The 16664-nt window shown below is 37.8% G+C and overlaps 1 non-coding gene across 1 annotated transcript; it reads right to left on the bottom strand.

Annotated features, from left to right (window-relative positions):
- Positions 1-13132: 13132 nt before the first annotated feature.
- On the bottom strand, positions 13133-13206 carry TRNAI-AAU (transfer RNA isoleucine (anticodon AAU)). Its single transcript has one exon. It is a non-coding gene; the product is annotated as a tRNA-Ile (tRNA).
- Between the last annotated feature and the right edge of the window lie 3458 nt (positions 13207-16664).

Below are 16664 nucleotides of genomic sequence, written 5' to 3'. Positions count from 1 at the left end.
TTAGATTGAGCTGCATGTTAGTTTTCTGGGGCATAACAGTGCATCGCGATCGCAGAGCTATGTCTCACGATTGCAAAGAGTAAATGGGTGTTGGGGGTGTGCATCACAATCACGTGTATGAGTATCACGATTGCGTAGAGGAACTAGGTCAGGAGAGGTAAAGTGAATCGTGACCGTGTTGGTATGGTCTACGATCGCGTAAGAGGTGCTGGTTGAACATCATGGCCGCATGAGGGGCAGACGCAATCACGTATACGGAATCTGGACTGAGTTATTTTTATACATCACGATCATGTGGGTGGTAGTTGTGATCGCGATCACGAAGAAGGATTTTGGTGTTAGGGGTATTCTATATCCAGATTTCGTGACTGAGCTTATTTTTACTGTTTTTGAGTTTTGGAGAGCGGATCAAGGTGATTTTGAAATTTCACCTAAATCATAAACATAAGTGTTTATAACTTGGTTTTGATTATATATCATGAATACCCATGAATTATCACATAAATTAAGGTTTAAAAAGTAGAAAATGAGTTTTGACTTAAAACTTAGGATAATGTATTTTGAGATTTGAATATCGATTTGGACTTAGATTTAAAAACTAGTCACATATTTAGACTCGTGGTGTTATGAATCAAGTGGATTCGGCCTTGGATTTGGGTTTTGACGATGTAAACCCAGGTTGATTTTTGAAGAATTAACCCAAATAGCCGCCCATTTAATCTCTCAAATTAAAAATAGTCGGAAGATGTATAATATATGTATAATTATATATAATAAATGCATAATCTATGTATACCGGCTAGAAAAAATAAACATCGAATCTGACCGGCTATTTGTGGAATAATCCCTTGATGTTTTGGGATTTCTTCAAAGATTGAAGCTTTATTAATTGGGGTTGCTTCTTTTATTATTATTATTTAACATTACAAATAATATTTGGCTAGGTTTTGGGTAATTGGAGGTCAAGAACAAGGGAAAAGGCATGATTTAGGGTTGAAGACTAACTTGGAGAATATAAGTATCTTGCTTAACCTTAATTTAAGAGAATATTTTTTTAAAATAAAATTATTTGCTATATTCTACGTGTTTGGAATAATGTATATGTGAGTTGATGAGCTCATATGCATGCATCAAGGTTATATCATACTCTAGGTGCATTTTAGGCTTTGTTATGCTTTATTTTGGTACATGCTCTACTTGTGATATCTTTAATTGATTTTATGACTATTTGAGATTTCTTATTCATGTTAGAGATCATGTTTAAAATTTTGATTCTTTATTTGGACATGATGGATTATATATAAGAGTTGTAGTCATACATTATACATATGCATAGAGATCATCCCGTGTACACATATATACATCCCTGCATGGTTATTTTTCTGTCCATGTGTATTATACTTGGTTATCGCTTATTCATATGCATTATATCTTTGCATATGGTTCTCTTATATGGACTGCGATTATAACACGTGAGTTATCTGTGTAGTTGAGATAATTATGGCATGATAGTTTATGCTACACGATTAATGTGATATTAATATTATAATATATAATGGTTTATGCCATGCGGTTATTGTGATTGATAAGTTATTATACGATTGATTTCTGTTTTGGTGCTTGAATATGGATCCGTCCCTCTGGAGTCAGGTGATTACCCATGTAACATTAGGCCCCGTGAGTGCCAGTGATACACGTGTTGTGTTGGAGTATGTGGGATGTGTTTGATCATGTTAGAGCACATGGGATTTACTGGATATTGGTTATGGTTGAGTCTTGAGCATACATTGACATCCGAGACTAATGTAGAAGCATTCAAACATATCATCAACATATGCATATTCATCATTTTATATATGCATGTGTCTTGTTGGTGGTTGACAGAGAGTTTCAGAATGTCATATATTATGATGAGTCTACATCATGCATAGAAATTTTAAACACATGTAGGAGCATTCATATAAATGTTATTTGAGAATTAACGTAAAATTGGGTCTTTATCATTCATTGACACACTACATTCATGTAAAAGTAGTCGAGTTAATGATACTTGGTGCTTATCTCCTTTATGGGCGAATTATGTGTATTTGTATATACTTTTGACTTGGTTATTTGGAAAAGTATGCTATTCTATTCTTTGATTGTACACTTTATTATTAATATTAGATGTTCCTTGTCTATTTTTCTGTTATTTATGTACTTTTGAGTTGCACAAATTATATAAAATGAGTATTTTTTTACTAAACCTCGTCACTATTTGTTGAGGTTAATCTTGATACTTACTGAGTATATCAGGTCGGTTGTACTCATACTATACTTTTGCACCTTTATGCAGATTTTGGGGCTGAGCTATTGTGGAAGTCGAAGGATGGCATTGAAGATGTACTAGCGTTCCAGTTGCAAGCTATCATTTTATCTTAGGACTTGTAATTATGTTTATGCATATTCCAAACAAATGATGTATTTTCTTCATATTAGCATTGTGATCCTAATCTTAGTTGATCATGACTTGTATTACTACTTTTTGTGATAGTTGTATTAATTTCTGCATTCTTATTTTATTATTGATTTGATAATCTTCAGTTCGAGCTGTGTTATATATTGTATTACCTAGCGAGTTAGATTAGGTGCTATCATGATTTAGTGAAATTTGAGTTGTGATAATTTTTTCAACCAAAGAATTTTCTATGCAACCAGAGGTCGGGGTAAAGGGCAGGGCTAGAGCCTAGAATAGAGCACGTGTGGCAGCACCTGTATTTACTCATGCTCGTGCTAGAGGCTAGAGCGACATCAGTTGAGCCACAGATAGCTCTAGATGGTGAGCAGATTCTAGTTCAAGATGAGCCGGTAGGACCAGCTCAGGTCCCCGAGAGGTTTATTGATACCCTAATGCTTTAGGACACTTTGGTTTGTACGGTTGTATTAACTGAGAGCATGGCACAGGCGAGTGTACTTCCTATGGCACTGGTTACTTCCTATCTGGGGCAGGAGCTTATATCCCTGCTACCCACATTCCAAAGCAGATGGTTCATGGATTTCAAACTCCAGGAGTTCTACCAGCAAGTGTAACTTAGCCTACTACTACAACATGGCCCGATGATAGGCCCATTATGTCAGTAGATGAGAAGAAGAGGATGGATAGGTTTCAGAAATTGCAGCCCCCACACTTTGAGGGTGGTCCTTCAGAGGATGCCCATGATTTCTTGGGTATGAGTCACAATATTTTACATGATTTGGGATTTGTGAAGTCTAATGGACTTGATTTCACTACTTTTAAGCTGAGAGGGCCAGCCAAGAAATGGTGGCAAATGTACGAGCAGGACAGGCTAACAGGGTCACTCTCTCTATCACGAGTTCAATTTTTTCATTTCTTCGTGGGGATGTTTATCCCACCTAATAGGAGAGATGATCTCCATAGATAGTTTGAGCATTTGGTTAATGATAGCATATAATTGACCTAGTATGAGATGAGGTTCACAGAGTTAACACATTATGCAACTTTTTGATTTTCATTGAGAAGAAGAAGGTGTGGAGGTTCATTGAGGGTCTTCACTTTAGCATCAAGATTGGGATGGTGTGTGAGGTTGAAACAAAGACCATATTTCATCAGATTTTGGAGATTGCTAGGATATTGAAGCGCATCCATATGTAGGGCAGGGAGGAGCGCAAGGTCAAAAAGCCTCGTAATACTGGAGGATTCAATGGTGTCTCATCTGGAGGAAAGAGATATTATGATAGAGGATATCATGCTAGACCAGTTCAGCCAGCACTCCAGATATCCCGCGACACCTCATTCTGTCATGGTGCTCATTCAGGACAATTGCTATATAATGCCCCTTCAACCTGTGGTCCTTGCAACACACTCCAGGAAGGGTCAGATCAGTGGTTATCTATCATGACCCAAAATCTCAACCAATAAGTTGTGATGGTGCCTAATATCATTTGCTAGGTAAGGCAACACTTAACAATAATAATAGAAGCAAAACATAACATTTAATATCATAATATCATAAATAAAGAGTGAACGCTCCTAGGTCAATATAATAAGCCTAAAATCATCACAACCGTCTACACAACTTCCAAAGATTGGTGTCACTACGTGCATAAGCTCTAAACGGATATGTAACACTACATCGAGTCTTCCAAGTATCCAAGCTAAGCACCCTTCGGGACTCTGATGGTACCAATGCCTGAATTTACACAAGAAGTATAAAAGTGTAGTATAAGTACAACTGATCCAATGTGCTTAGTAAGTTTCGAGCCTAACTCCGATTAGGTAGTGACAAGGCTAATCCTAGACACCCACTATATAAACCTATGTAGTTAACATATAAGAGAAATAACAAGAGGAAATATGAGGAATAGTAAAGTGATCAACTAAAAGAAATAACAACCATGTTTCTCAAATAATAAAACTAAAACTTTCTCAACAACTCAAATCCAAGAGGATTAGATGATCTCTATGAAACAACATAGCAGAATCTACTCCGCATAATAAAAGGAATGAGTAAAAGATATAATAGCACGACAACACCCTTCATCCATTCACCTCTCACCTTTGCTCTCTCTATCTATCTCTTTCTCTTTCTTTCTTTCTCTCTCTCTCTCTCTCTCTCTCTCTATATATATATATATATATATATTATTCCTCACCAAACACGAAAACACCATTCGTGTAATAATAATGTAAAGAAGCACGAAAACACCATTCATGCATAAGTCACTCTTCCTCAAAAGCCTAGAAACACCCTTCGTGCAATCCACTCTTCCTTACCAAGCACATATAAAATAGTACCAAGCAAGGTAGGAAGCATAAATAACATCAAGAAGAGTTTGGCATGGATTTTAGCTGAGGGGAGACTTTGGCTATGGATGTTCAGTTCTTGGCTAATAAATTTGTGGGATTGGATATTTCTAAGTCTAGTAGAGTTCTCGCTTGTGTTGTTGCGCTAGTCGTCACATTAAGGCTCTCTAGTATGATGATCCCTATTTGTTAGTACTTAAGGTGGTTATTGTAGATGATGGTGTTATGCGGCTTCAAGGTCGGATTTGTGTTCCAAATGTTGATGGCTTGAGGGAGTTGATACTTCAGGAGGCTCATAGTTCGCAGTATTATATTCATACAGGTGCTATGAAGATGTATCACGCCTTGAATCAACATTATTAGTGGCGGAGGATGAAGAAGCACATTGTTGGGCATGTTTTACAGTGCTTGAGTTGCCAGCAAGTTAAGTACGAACATCAGAAACCGGGTGGTTTGACTCAGAAGATAGTTATACCAGAGTGGATGTGAGAGCGTACCGTAATTTACTTTGTAGTAGGATTACCACATTTCTTGAGGAAGTTTGATTTTATTTGGCTCATTGTGGATATGTTGACTACGTCCCCCCACTTTATACCAATATTGATTACTTATACTCAGAGAGGTCGGCCCAAATTTACATTTGACAGGTGGATAGTTTGCTTGATGTTCCTATTTCTATCATTCTAAACTGTGGCACTCAGTTCACATCTCACTTTTAGAGTAGTACAGTGGTATTTAGGTACACAGGTCGAACATAGTATACATTTTCACCCACAAACGAATGGTCCATTCGAGTGGACTATTGAGATTCTTGAGGATATGTTGCAGGCTTGCGTGATTTATTTTGGGGGTCATTGAGATTGATTCTTACCTTTGGTAGAATTTTCTTACAATAATAGTTATCAATCCAGCATTTAGATGGCTCTATATGAGGCTTTATATGGTAGACAGTGTCGTTCTCCTATTAGTTGATTTAAGACTGTGAGGCTAGATTGTTATGTACTGACTTAGTTCGTGATACGTTGGAAAAGGTAAAGTTGATTAAAGAATGACTTCGGACAGCTCAAAGTCGGCAGAAGAGTTATGCAGAGAAGAAGGTTCGTGATGTGGCATTTATGGAGGCTGTGAATGTACTTTTGAAAGTTTATCCATGAAGGGTGTGATGAGATTTAGGAAGAAAGGCAAGTTAATTTCGAGGTTAATTTATTGGTCTATTTGAGGTACTGGAGAGAGTTGGTGAGGTTGCTTAAGGCTTACTTTGTCTCCTAGTCATTCAAGAGTCTATCCGGTATTTTATGTTTTTATGCATCAGAGGTATAATGAAGATAAGTTGCATGTTTTGGACTTCAGCATAGTGCACCTAGATAAGAATTGGGCCTATGAAGAAGAGCCAGTAGCTATCTTGGACAGATAGGTTCAGAAGTTGAGGTCAAAGGCGATTGCGTCGGTGAAGGTGTTTGGAAAGGACAACCGAACAAGGAGGCTACTTAGGAGAGAGAGTCAGATATGCGGAGCAGATATCTACACCATTTCAGCACTTCAGGTATGTTTCTAACCCGTTGGAGGGTGAGTGTTTGTTTAATAGGTAAAGAACATAATGACATAATTGATCGTTTTGAGTATTAGAACCCATGTTTCCCTATTTGAAACTTTTCGTATGTGGGTTTGATGTTATATGGCATTCGGGTATGGGTGGTTTGGTTTTCATGAGGTTCGAGAGTGAGTTGGAATACTTAGTCTCAATTTGGAAACCTTAAGATTGTAAGAGTTGACCAAGGTTTGACTTTTGGGCAAACAACCTCGAAATCAGGATTTGAAGGTTCCTATAGGTTTGTATGATATTTTGAACTTGGGCGTATGTTAGGATTTGTTTTGGAGGTTCCTAGGTGGATTTGGTACCATTTATCGAAAGTTGGCATTAGAAGGATTTTGGAGTTTATAAATTTGACCAATAGTTAACTTTGATATTATCGGACTCCGATTAGTGTTCCAGGGCTATGGATAGATTTGTGTAGCTAAATTGAACTTGTGTGCAAAGTTTGATTAAGATCCGAGATGTCTAGGTATGAATCGGACGCTTGGTGAGTACTCCGCCTTACTATTTCATGATAAATTATACGTTGATGATTTCCCATGCAACCTATGAGGAATAGTGTGAGGAAGTTTGCCGTGCAAAATTCAATTAAAAAATAAAGTTGTTTGTCCATGTCTGTATATCATTATTTTATGTTTGAAAGATAGTAAATTACTAACCTTTTATATTTTTATTTTCGTCAGTATATTATCGTTACGTTCTTTATGACAAACTACTTTCAATCGACTCATTATGATAGCACCTTCATCGTGAGCTTTGCTATATAACAATCATATGCGTATGGTCAACAGATTTGTGTTTCCCATATCGTGCTAGCTAGTTTATGTGCTCAATAGCTACAAGTATACGTATATTTCACTCAAATAAATTAATATCAAGAATTTGTTAGTTTTTCCAACAATTATGGTGATGTATGGGAGAGGTAAGCAATGATGCAACTCTCCTTAGTGAGATAAGCAATGATGCAATGAGTGGTAGGTGAGATGGTAGTATTGCAAATTGATCCTTCTTGGTAGGTGAGATTTGCACTTTTGGTCCTTATCTCAAAACTATAAATACCCCCTTCCATTTCATTGTATAACACAACAAAAAAAACTCAAGAAGAAAGAGTTTGAGAGGGAGAGAGATATAGTTCCTTTAGGAATGTTTCCTAACAGGGGAGTGACAAAATAGTGAGTAGAATACTAGTCGGGTATTTTTCGGGAAACACTTTTGTGTGCGCCACTATTTTGGGTAGAGCTCAGGAATTGTTGTACCTCCAAATTATTGGGGAAGTCTCTCTTTGTATGCCTGCTAAATGTTTTAGTGGAAGTTGGTGTCGGATTTGTGGACGTAGCCTAAACGTTTTAGGTGAACCACGTTAAATATTGTGTCATTTATTTTTGGTTTCGTTGATCATTTATTTTATTCCGTTGTGCAGTAGTGTTTAGTACCACCGGGTCCTATCAAGTGGCATCAGAGTTTTGGTTAGAGTACTATTCATACGTACGAGACTATTCATCCATACGGGCACTATTCATATCCACGGTTACTATTCACCGTCGGAATTTTTTTTAGATTGCAGAAGTCTGTCAAATTCTGATCTAAATGGAGGCGAGGACAAGCAAGATGGTCAACCTGAATGGCACAAATTATCACTTATGGAGAAACAAGATGAAGGATCTCCTGTTCGTGACAAAGATGCACCTGCCGGTGTTCAGTTCTCAGAAACCTGAAGATAAGTCAGACGAGGACTGGGAATTTGAGCACAACCAAGTGTGCGGCTACATACGGCAATTTGTTGAAGACAATGTGTACAACCACATTTCTGGTGTGACACATGCAAGGTCGTTATGGGACAAGCTCGAAGAGTTGTATGCCTCTAAAACAGGTAACAACAAATTATTTTACTTGACAAAATTAATGCAAGTAAAATATGTAGAAGGGACAACTGTGGCAGATCACCTTAATGAAATACAAGGGATTGTCGACCAGTTGTCGGGAATGGGCATAAAGTTCGATGACGAGGTACTTGCTCTTATGGTGCTGGCAACACTCCCAGAGTCATGGGAAACCTTGAAGGTTTCAATCACCAATTCTGCACCCAACGGTGTGGTAAACATGGAGACAGTCAAGAGTGGCATTCTGAATGAAGAAATGAGACGCCGATCACAAGGAACATCTTCTTCACAGTCAGAGGTGTTGGCTGTTACGACCAGGGGGAGAAGTCAAAATAAGAGCCAGAGTAACAGAGATAAGAGCAGAGGTAAATCCAACAAATTTGCAAATGTTGAGTGCCATTACTGCAAAAAGAAGGGGCATATCAAAAGATTTTGCCGACAGTTCCAGAATGACCAGAAGAAGAACAAAGGCAAAAAGGTGAAGCCCGAAGAAAGCAGTGATGATGAAACGAACTCCTTTGGTGAGTTCAACGTTGTCTACGATGACGACATTATCAATCTGACAACCCAAGAGATGACCTGGGTGATTGATAGTGGGGCTACCATTCATGCGACGCCACGGAGAGAACTCTTCTCATCTTACACACCTGGAGACTTTGGTCGTGTAAAGATGGGAAATGCCAATTTCTCAACAGTTGTAGGCAAAGGTGATGTTTGCCTAGAGACCATGAATGGGATGAAGCTACTTTTAAGAGATGTCAGGCATGTTCCAGATATGCGCCTGAATCTGATCTCCGTAGACAAGCTCGATGAGGAAGGTTACTGCAATACCTTCCATAATGGCCAATGGAAGCTCACGAAGGGCTCATTGGTGGTGGCGCGGGGCACGAAGCAGTCAAAGTTGTACGTGACCCAGGCGAGCATCTCCCAACAAGTTATAAATGTTGCGGAGAATGATAGCAATATCAAGTTGTGGCATAGACGTCTTGGCCACATGAGTGAGAAGTCAATGGCGCGTTTGGTAAAGAAGAACGCCTTACCAGGTCTAAACCAGATCCAGTTGAAGAAGTGTGCTGACTGTTTAGCTGGGAAACAAAACAGAGTTTCGTTCAAAAGATTCCCTCCTTCCAGAAGGCAAAATGTGTTGGATCTGGTACACTCAGATGTATGTGGGCCTTTCAAGAAGTCCCTCGGTGGTGCCCGATATTTCGTGACCTTTATTGATGATCATTCACGAAAGACATGGGTATACACGCTGAAGACCAAGGATCAAGTGTTTCAAGTTTTCAAACAGTTTCTGACCTTGGTGGAAAGAGAGACTGGTAAGAAGTTGAAGTGCATCCGGACAGACAATGGCGGTGAATACCAGGGTCAATTTGATGCTTACTGTAAAGAGCATGGTATTCGACATCAGTTCACACCTCCTAAAACTCCCCAGTTGAATGGCTTGGCTGAGAGGATGAACAGAACTTTGATCGAGAGAACCAGATGTTTACTCTCTCATTCAAAGTTACCAAAGGCTTTCTGGGGTGAAGCTCTAGTTACAGCAGCCTATGTGCTGAACCATTCACCCTGTGTCCCTCTTCAGTACGAGGCTCCAGAAAAGATTTGGTCAGGAAGAGATATCTCTTATGATCAATTACGGGTATTTGGCTGCAAAGCCTATGTCCATGTTCCGAAAGATGAAAGGAGCAAACTTGATGTCAAGACAAGGGAGTGTGTATTCATCGGCTATGGTCAAGACATGCTTGGCTATAAGTTCTATGATCCGGTGCAGAAGAAGCTCGTCAGGAGTCGAGATGTCGTGTTCGTTGAGGACCAAACAATTGAAGACATTGACAAAGTAGAGAAGTCCACTGATGATTCTGCTGAGTTTGAGTTGCCTCCAACAGTGGTGCCGAGACAAGTTGGAGATGATGTTCAGGATAATCAACCTGAAGCCCCTGATCTTCCTAATGAAGATGAACCAGCAGATACTGAAGGTAACGAGGACAATGGTGATGATGATGCAGACGAGGAGGATCAACCTCAACCACCAATCCTCAATAACCCTCCTTATCACACAAGATCTGGAAGAGTTGTGCAACAGTCTACCAGATATTCTCCACATGAGTATGTGTTACTCACTGACGGGGGAGAACCCGACAGCTTTGAAGAAGCTATTGATGATGAACATAAGGAGAAGTGGATAGAAGCCATGCAAGACGAGATGAAATCCTTGCATGAGAACAAGACGTTTGAGCTGGTGAAGTTGCCGAAAGGCAAGAGAGCTTTGAAGAATAAGTGGGTGTTCAAGATGAAGCATGATGAACACAATTCCCTTCCGAGATTCAAAGCAAGATTGGTCGTCAAAGGTTTCAATCAAAGGAAAGGCATTGACTTTGATGAAATATTCTCACCAGTTGTGAAAATGACCTCAATACGCACGGTGCTGGGATTAGCAGCAAGCCTCAACCTGGAGGTTGAGCAGATGGATGTAAAAACCGCCTTCCTACATGGTGATTTGGAAGAGGAGATATACATGGAGCAACCAGACGGTTTCCAGCAAAAGGGGAAAGAGGACTGCGTTTGTAGATTGAGGAAAAGCCTCTATGGCTTAAAACAGGCACCAAGGCAGTGGTACAAGAAGTTCGAGTCGGTGATGGGGCAACACGGCTACAAGAAGACAACTTCAGACCATTGTGTGTTCGCTCAGAAGTTTTCTGACGATGATTTCATCATCCTATTGCTCTATGTGGATGATATGTTGATTGTTGGCCGGAATGTTTCCAGAATTAATAGCTTAAAAGAACAGCTAAGCAAGTTCTTCGCCATGAAAGACTTGGGGCCAGCAAAACAGATCCTTGGGATGAGGATTATGCGAGACCGAGAAGCCAAGAAGTTATGGTTGTCTCAGGAGAAGTACATCGAGAAGGTACTTCAACGGTTCAACATGGAGAAAACTAAAGCAGTTAGCTGTCCTCTTGCTAACCACTTTAGATTGAGCACCAAGCAAAGCCCGTCAACAGATGATGAGAGAAGAAAGATGGAGCGGATTCCATATGCTTCAGCAGTAGGAAGTTTGATGTATGCCATGGTTTGTACACGGCCAGATATCGCTCACGCTGTAGGAGTGGTAAGTAGATTTCTTTCTAATCCAGGAAAGGAACATTGGGATGCTGTTAAGTGGATTCTCAGGTATCTTCGAGGAACCTCCAAACTATGCTTATGTTTTGGAGAAGACAACCCTGTGTTGGTTGGCTATACTGATGCAGATATGGCCGGAGATGTTGATTCTAGAAAATCAACTTCAGGATACTTGATTAACTTTTCAGGGGGAGCTGTGTCATGGCAATCAAAGTTGCAAAAATGTGTTGCATTATCAACTACTGAAGCTGAATTCATCGCAGCAACGGAGGCTTGCAAAGAATTGATATGGATGAAGAAGTTCTTAACTGAACTTGGATTTTCGCAAGACGGTTATCAGTTATTTTGTGATAGTCAAAGTGCTATCCACCTTGCGAAGAATGCCTCATTCCATTCCAGATCCAAACATATTGATGTGAGATATAATTGGATCAGGGATGTGTTGGAGAAGAGGATGTTGCGGCTTGAAAAGATCCATACAGACGAAAATGGATCGGACATGTTGACCAAGACTTTACCGAAAGGGAAGTTTGAGTTCTGTAGAGAAGCTGCAGGGATAGTGGATCCACCATATAGTTGGAAGGGGGAGAATTGTTAGTTTTTCCAACAATTATGGTGATGTATGGGAGAGGTAAGCAATGATGCAACTCTCCTTAGTGAGATAAGCAATGATGCAATGAGTGGTAGGTGAGATGGGAATATTGCAAATTGATCCTTCTTGGTAGGTGAGATTTGCACTTTTGGTCCCTATCTCAAAACTATAAATACCCCCTTCCATTTCATTGTATAACACAACAAAAAAAAACTCAAGAAGAAAGAGTTTGAGAGGGAGAGAGATATAGTTCCTTTAGGAATGTTTCCTAACAGGGGAGTGACAAAATAGTGAGTAGAATACTAGTCGGGTATTTTTCGGGAAACACTTTTGTGTGCGCCACTATTTTGGGTAGAGCTCAGGAATTGTTGTACCTCCAAATTATTGGGGAAGTCTCTCTTTGTATGCCTGCTAAATGTTTTAGTGGAAGTTGGTGTCGGATTTGTGGACGTAGCCTAAACGTTTTAGGTGAACCACGTTAAATATTGTGTCATTTATTTTTGGTTTCGTTGATCATTTATTTTATTCCGCTGTGCAGTAGTGTTTAGTGCCACCGGGTCCTATTAGAATTTACGTTGCAACAGAAAATTAGCTACTACTGGGATCCCGTTCAATTTAGTATATCAGGATTGTACATCACAGAGTTAATTAAATAATCTGAAGCACAAGAAAGTAAATAGATTTACTGAACTAATTAATCTACTTCCACATTTCTTGAACATGAGGAAGTATGGGTTTGTCCACTATATAAAAAGAAAGGAGAACAATTGTTATAACTATAATAATTTTCTTCAATTATTTCTTGAACTAAATCTTCAATGGAGATTCTTAAAATATCAGTTAAGTTCGTCTTCATTGGTAAAAAGATAGGTTTATTGGAAAGAAATTGCAAGTGGTGGAGAAAGAAAAGGGACAAGCTAAGGCTCCAACATGCTTGTCCTAATAGGAACTAATCAACAAAACTTCAGTTTTCTCACGTTAATATACCATACGTTATGAGAGAGAAAAGAGAGAAAAAAAGAGAAAAGAGAGAAAAGAGAGAAAAAAAGAGAAAAGAGAGAAAAGAGAGAAAAAAGAGAAAAAAGAGAAAAAAGAGGAAAAAGAGGAAAAAGAGAAAAAAGAGAAAAAAGAGAAAATGGCCCATGCAGGTCTCGAACCTGCGACCTTCGCGTTATTAGCACGACGCTCTAACCAACTGAGCTAATGGGCCTTGATGCTATAAAAGAATGGTTTTCTGTTTTATCAACAAAGAGTAAGAATTTAGCCAAACCAAAGGCATACGCCCATAAGCCTTACGAATTCTTGATCTTTTACATTTCAAACATACAAATGAAAAGAGATAATTTTAGAGACTTTTCCTCCGTTTCGCTCCATCACACTAACTTTCTCGCGGTTTACGATATTATATATACCTTCCTTATTTAATATTTTGTGTAACAATTTTTTTAACATATTTATCATAACACAAGAAATTATGATCGAACTATTTTCCCTTTTAGTATAGTTTTTAATTAAAATTTTAAAATAACAATTATTTCCATCTCCACGACAGTAAAAAAAAATTCCCTTGGATAATGCTCAAACATCATGTCTCGTTTACAAACAATCAAGATTCATATAAACACATCAACTGCATACTATTACAAATTAAACCTAAATAATATTTACAGAAGTTAATATAGAATTGCTAATGCTCAGTAAAACTAAAGTGGTGCAGAATTTGTTTCTCTCCCCAAACAAACAACAAAGGGCTAAACTATATCATAAAAGATTTTCTCTTCTCAATTTAACATTCTCTATCTTTCTTAAATCTTGCCTAATCTTCTGGAATCTTCTATCGCACTCAAGGCACAAAAGAAACCTACTGAAAAGAATACGACATCGGAAAAACCTTCTAACGAGAAATAAAAGAAGGGCATAATCATGTATAGTAATTAATACAAAATTGAAGTCAACTAAATAAACAGCAAATCCATTAAAATAACCTTTTTTTTTCCTCACAGTGCCATGAGATTCCAAGAAAACCAAATGTCAAGCAAATAGTAGGGCGGTGATTGTCCTATAGTGTGTTCTTATATATCACATTCGATGGCAAGTGATGAGAATTGCAAATCGACACTCCACAAGACTTGGGGGTTGCTGTCAGTGGCGGATCCTATTATTAGTCAAGAACTCTTGATCAAGAACAAGAAGTAGACTGTTAGAGAGGAGAAGCAAATGATAGAGAGAAGAAGAAAGACTTGATTGCTTATTCAATCAACTGCACCCCCTTTCGTACACAAGGCTACTATTTATAACTACTTATAACTAACTACCGGATTATACAACTAATAATACTTAATGCTTATGAAATGACTTTGTTAACACTCCTCCTCAAGCTAGGTGTAGTAAAGATTTTAAGTACACCTAGCTTGGAGTCACTACTAGAATTCCTGTAAAAAGCGACCAAAAAATAGCGACCAAATTTGGTCTATGGGAAAAAGCGACCAAAGTTGGTCGCTAAACTAGCAAAAATAATAAAATAAATTGTGGAAACCAAATAGCGACCAAGGTTGGTCGCTAAAGTAGTCAAAATGTTGACTAGATTGGTCAGACTTTCTTGGTCAAACGTTTACTGAGATTAGCGACCAATATTGGTCACTAAAGTGGGACCCGCTTACAAAATTTTAATAATTATATTATTATTTTGAAAAAACTATAAAATATAAATATATATAATATAAAATTAGCGACCAACGTTGGTCGCTATTTTGGTCAAAATAGTCAACACATATTTGGTACCAAAAATAGCGACCAAGGTTGTTCGCTTTTTGTAAAAACAGAGTTAAAAACGGGTTTCCCCTCCCATTCTCTTATTTTCTTCAAAAAAATCCCCAAACCCTCTCTTCTCTCTCTCACATTCAAACACCCCCCCTCCGTCTCCCTCCAGTAGCGGCGCCACCGACGCCCGCCGGCGGTGGCAGCAGCTCCGTCGGTGTCCTCCACTGCCCAGCTGGTAGGTTTCTCTCTCCTTTATTTATGTTTTTTCGAAATAGACTTATTTTAATTTGTTTAATTCCTTCTAGTTTGAACCCTAAAAATTAATTGTTCTTAGCTAAATTAAATCTATGATAATTTTTAGTAGCTAAAATATTTGGTTTTACCTATTAATTTGGGCAAGAAATAGTTTAAAGAGAAGAAACCCTAAACTTTTAGGGTTTATGATTTTTTCTTGTGAATCGAACTTTTTAGGGTATAAATTGAACTTTTAGTTTAATCTTGATTAGTTTATAGGTAGATATTTAATATAGACACGTGATAGTATATATATTTGGATTTTCTCTTAAAGTTCAAGACAATGTTAATGTTTAACGCCTTAAGCGAATCGTTGCGTGGCTCTTGTTTGAGTACAACGAGTCACCCACATAGAGGATAACTAACATTAGCCGTGTAATAATGCTTGAAATAACAATGAGTTAAACTTTTAGGATAAAACTAGCTTAGTTATAAATAGAAATTTTAGGATATGACTTGAAGCTTTTAAGATATGAGTTGAACTTTTAGGATATGACTTGAGCCTTTTAGGTATGAGTTGAAGCTTTAGGATATAAATTGAAGCATTTATGTATAAGTTGAACCTTTAGGATATGACTTGAATTTTTGTGGATATGAATTGAACCTTTTAGGATACGAGTTGAATTTTTAGGATATGAATTGAACCTTTTAGGTATGAGTTGAAGCTTTTAGGATATGACTTGAACTTTTTACGATATGAGTTGAAACTTTTAGGATATGAGTTGAACTTTTAGGAAATAAATTGAACCTTTAGGATATGACTTGAACTTTTAGTTTATGTTTAAACTCGTAGGATATGAATATAACTTTTAGTTTTTAGGTTTTGTTCTTGTGAATTGAACTTGTAGGATATAAATTGAAACTTTTAGGATATGAGTTGAATTTTTAGGATATAAATAGAAATTTTAGGATATGACTTGAAGTTTTGTGGATATGAATTGAACCTTTAGGATATAAATTGAACTTTTAGTTTATGTTTAAACTCGTAGGATAAGAATTGATGAACTTTTAGTTTTTAGATTTTGTTCTTGTGAATTGAACTTGTACGATATAAATTGAAGCTTTTATGTATGACTTGAACTTTTTACGATATGAGTTGAAACTTTTAGGATATGAGTTGAACTTTTGTGGATATGAATTGAAGGTTTAGGATATGAATTGAACTTTTAGTTTATGTTTTAGAATTTTAGATTGCCGGACGATTATTAGAAGAGGTTGATGATGTTATTAGACATGCAATAGAACTTCCACCAAGAATAACTAAGACACAGTACCTGGCAAAGTGTGCCTTTAATTGTTCTTCTCATTAGCGACAATGATGATGAGAAGGCAATGGCATGTGTTTCAAATAGTGATGGTGTAGGTAGGAATTTAGTATTTCCTAAGTAGATAAAAGAAGAGCTTATAGAGTAATTTTGTACTTCATTTTCCATGAGGAAAAGAAGTTTAATTGAGAGTGACAAGGTTGATGAAGACGGAATGTGTTCCGTTGGTCATGGCAGTTCCCATAGAATGGGGATCATAAGACTCTATGATGACAGAGATTATAGGAAGTTTTGTTCTAAATTTTCTTTCAAGTCTGATCCGTACAAGCTTAATGTGATATTGGTGATA

This window comes from Nicotiana sylvestris, chromosome 4 (genome assembly GCF_000393655.2).
Source record: "Nicotiana sylvestris chromosome 4, ASM39365v2, whole genome shotgun sequence".
NCBI classification, from domain to species: Eukaryota; Viridiplantae; Streptophyta; class Magnoliopsida; order Solanales; family Solanaceae; genus Nicotiana; species Nicotiana sylvestris.
This window is presented reverse-complemented; position numbering and strand designations above follow the sequence as displayed.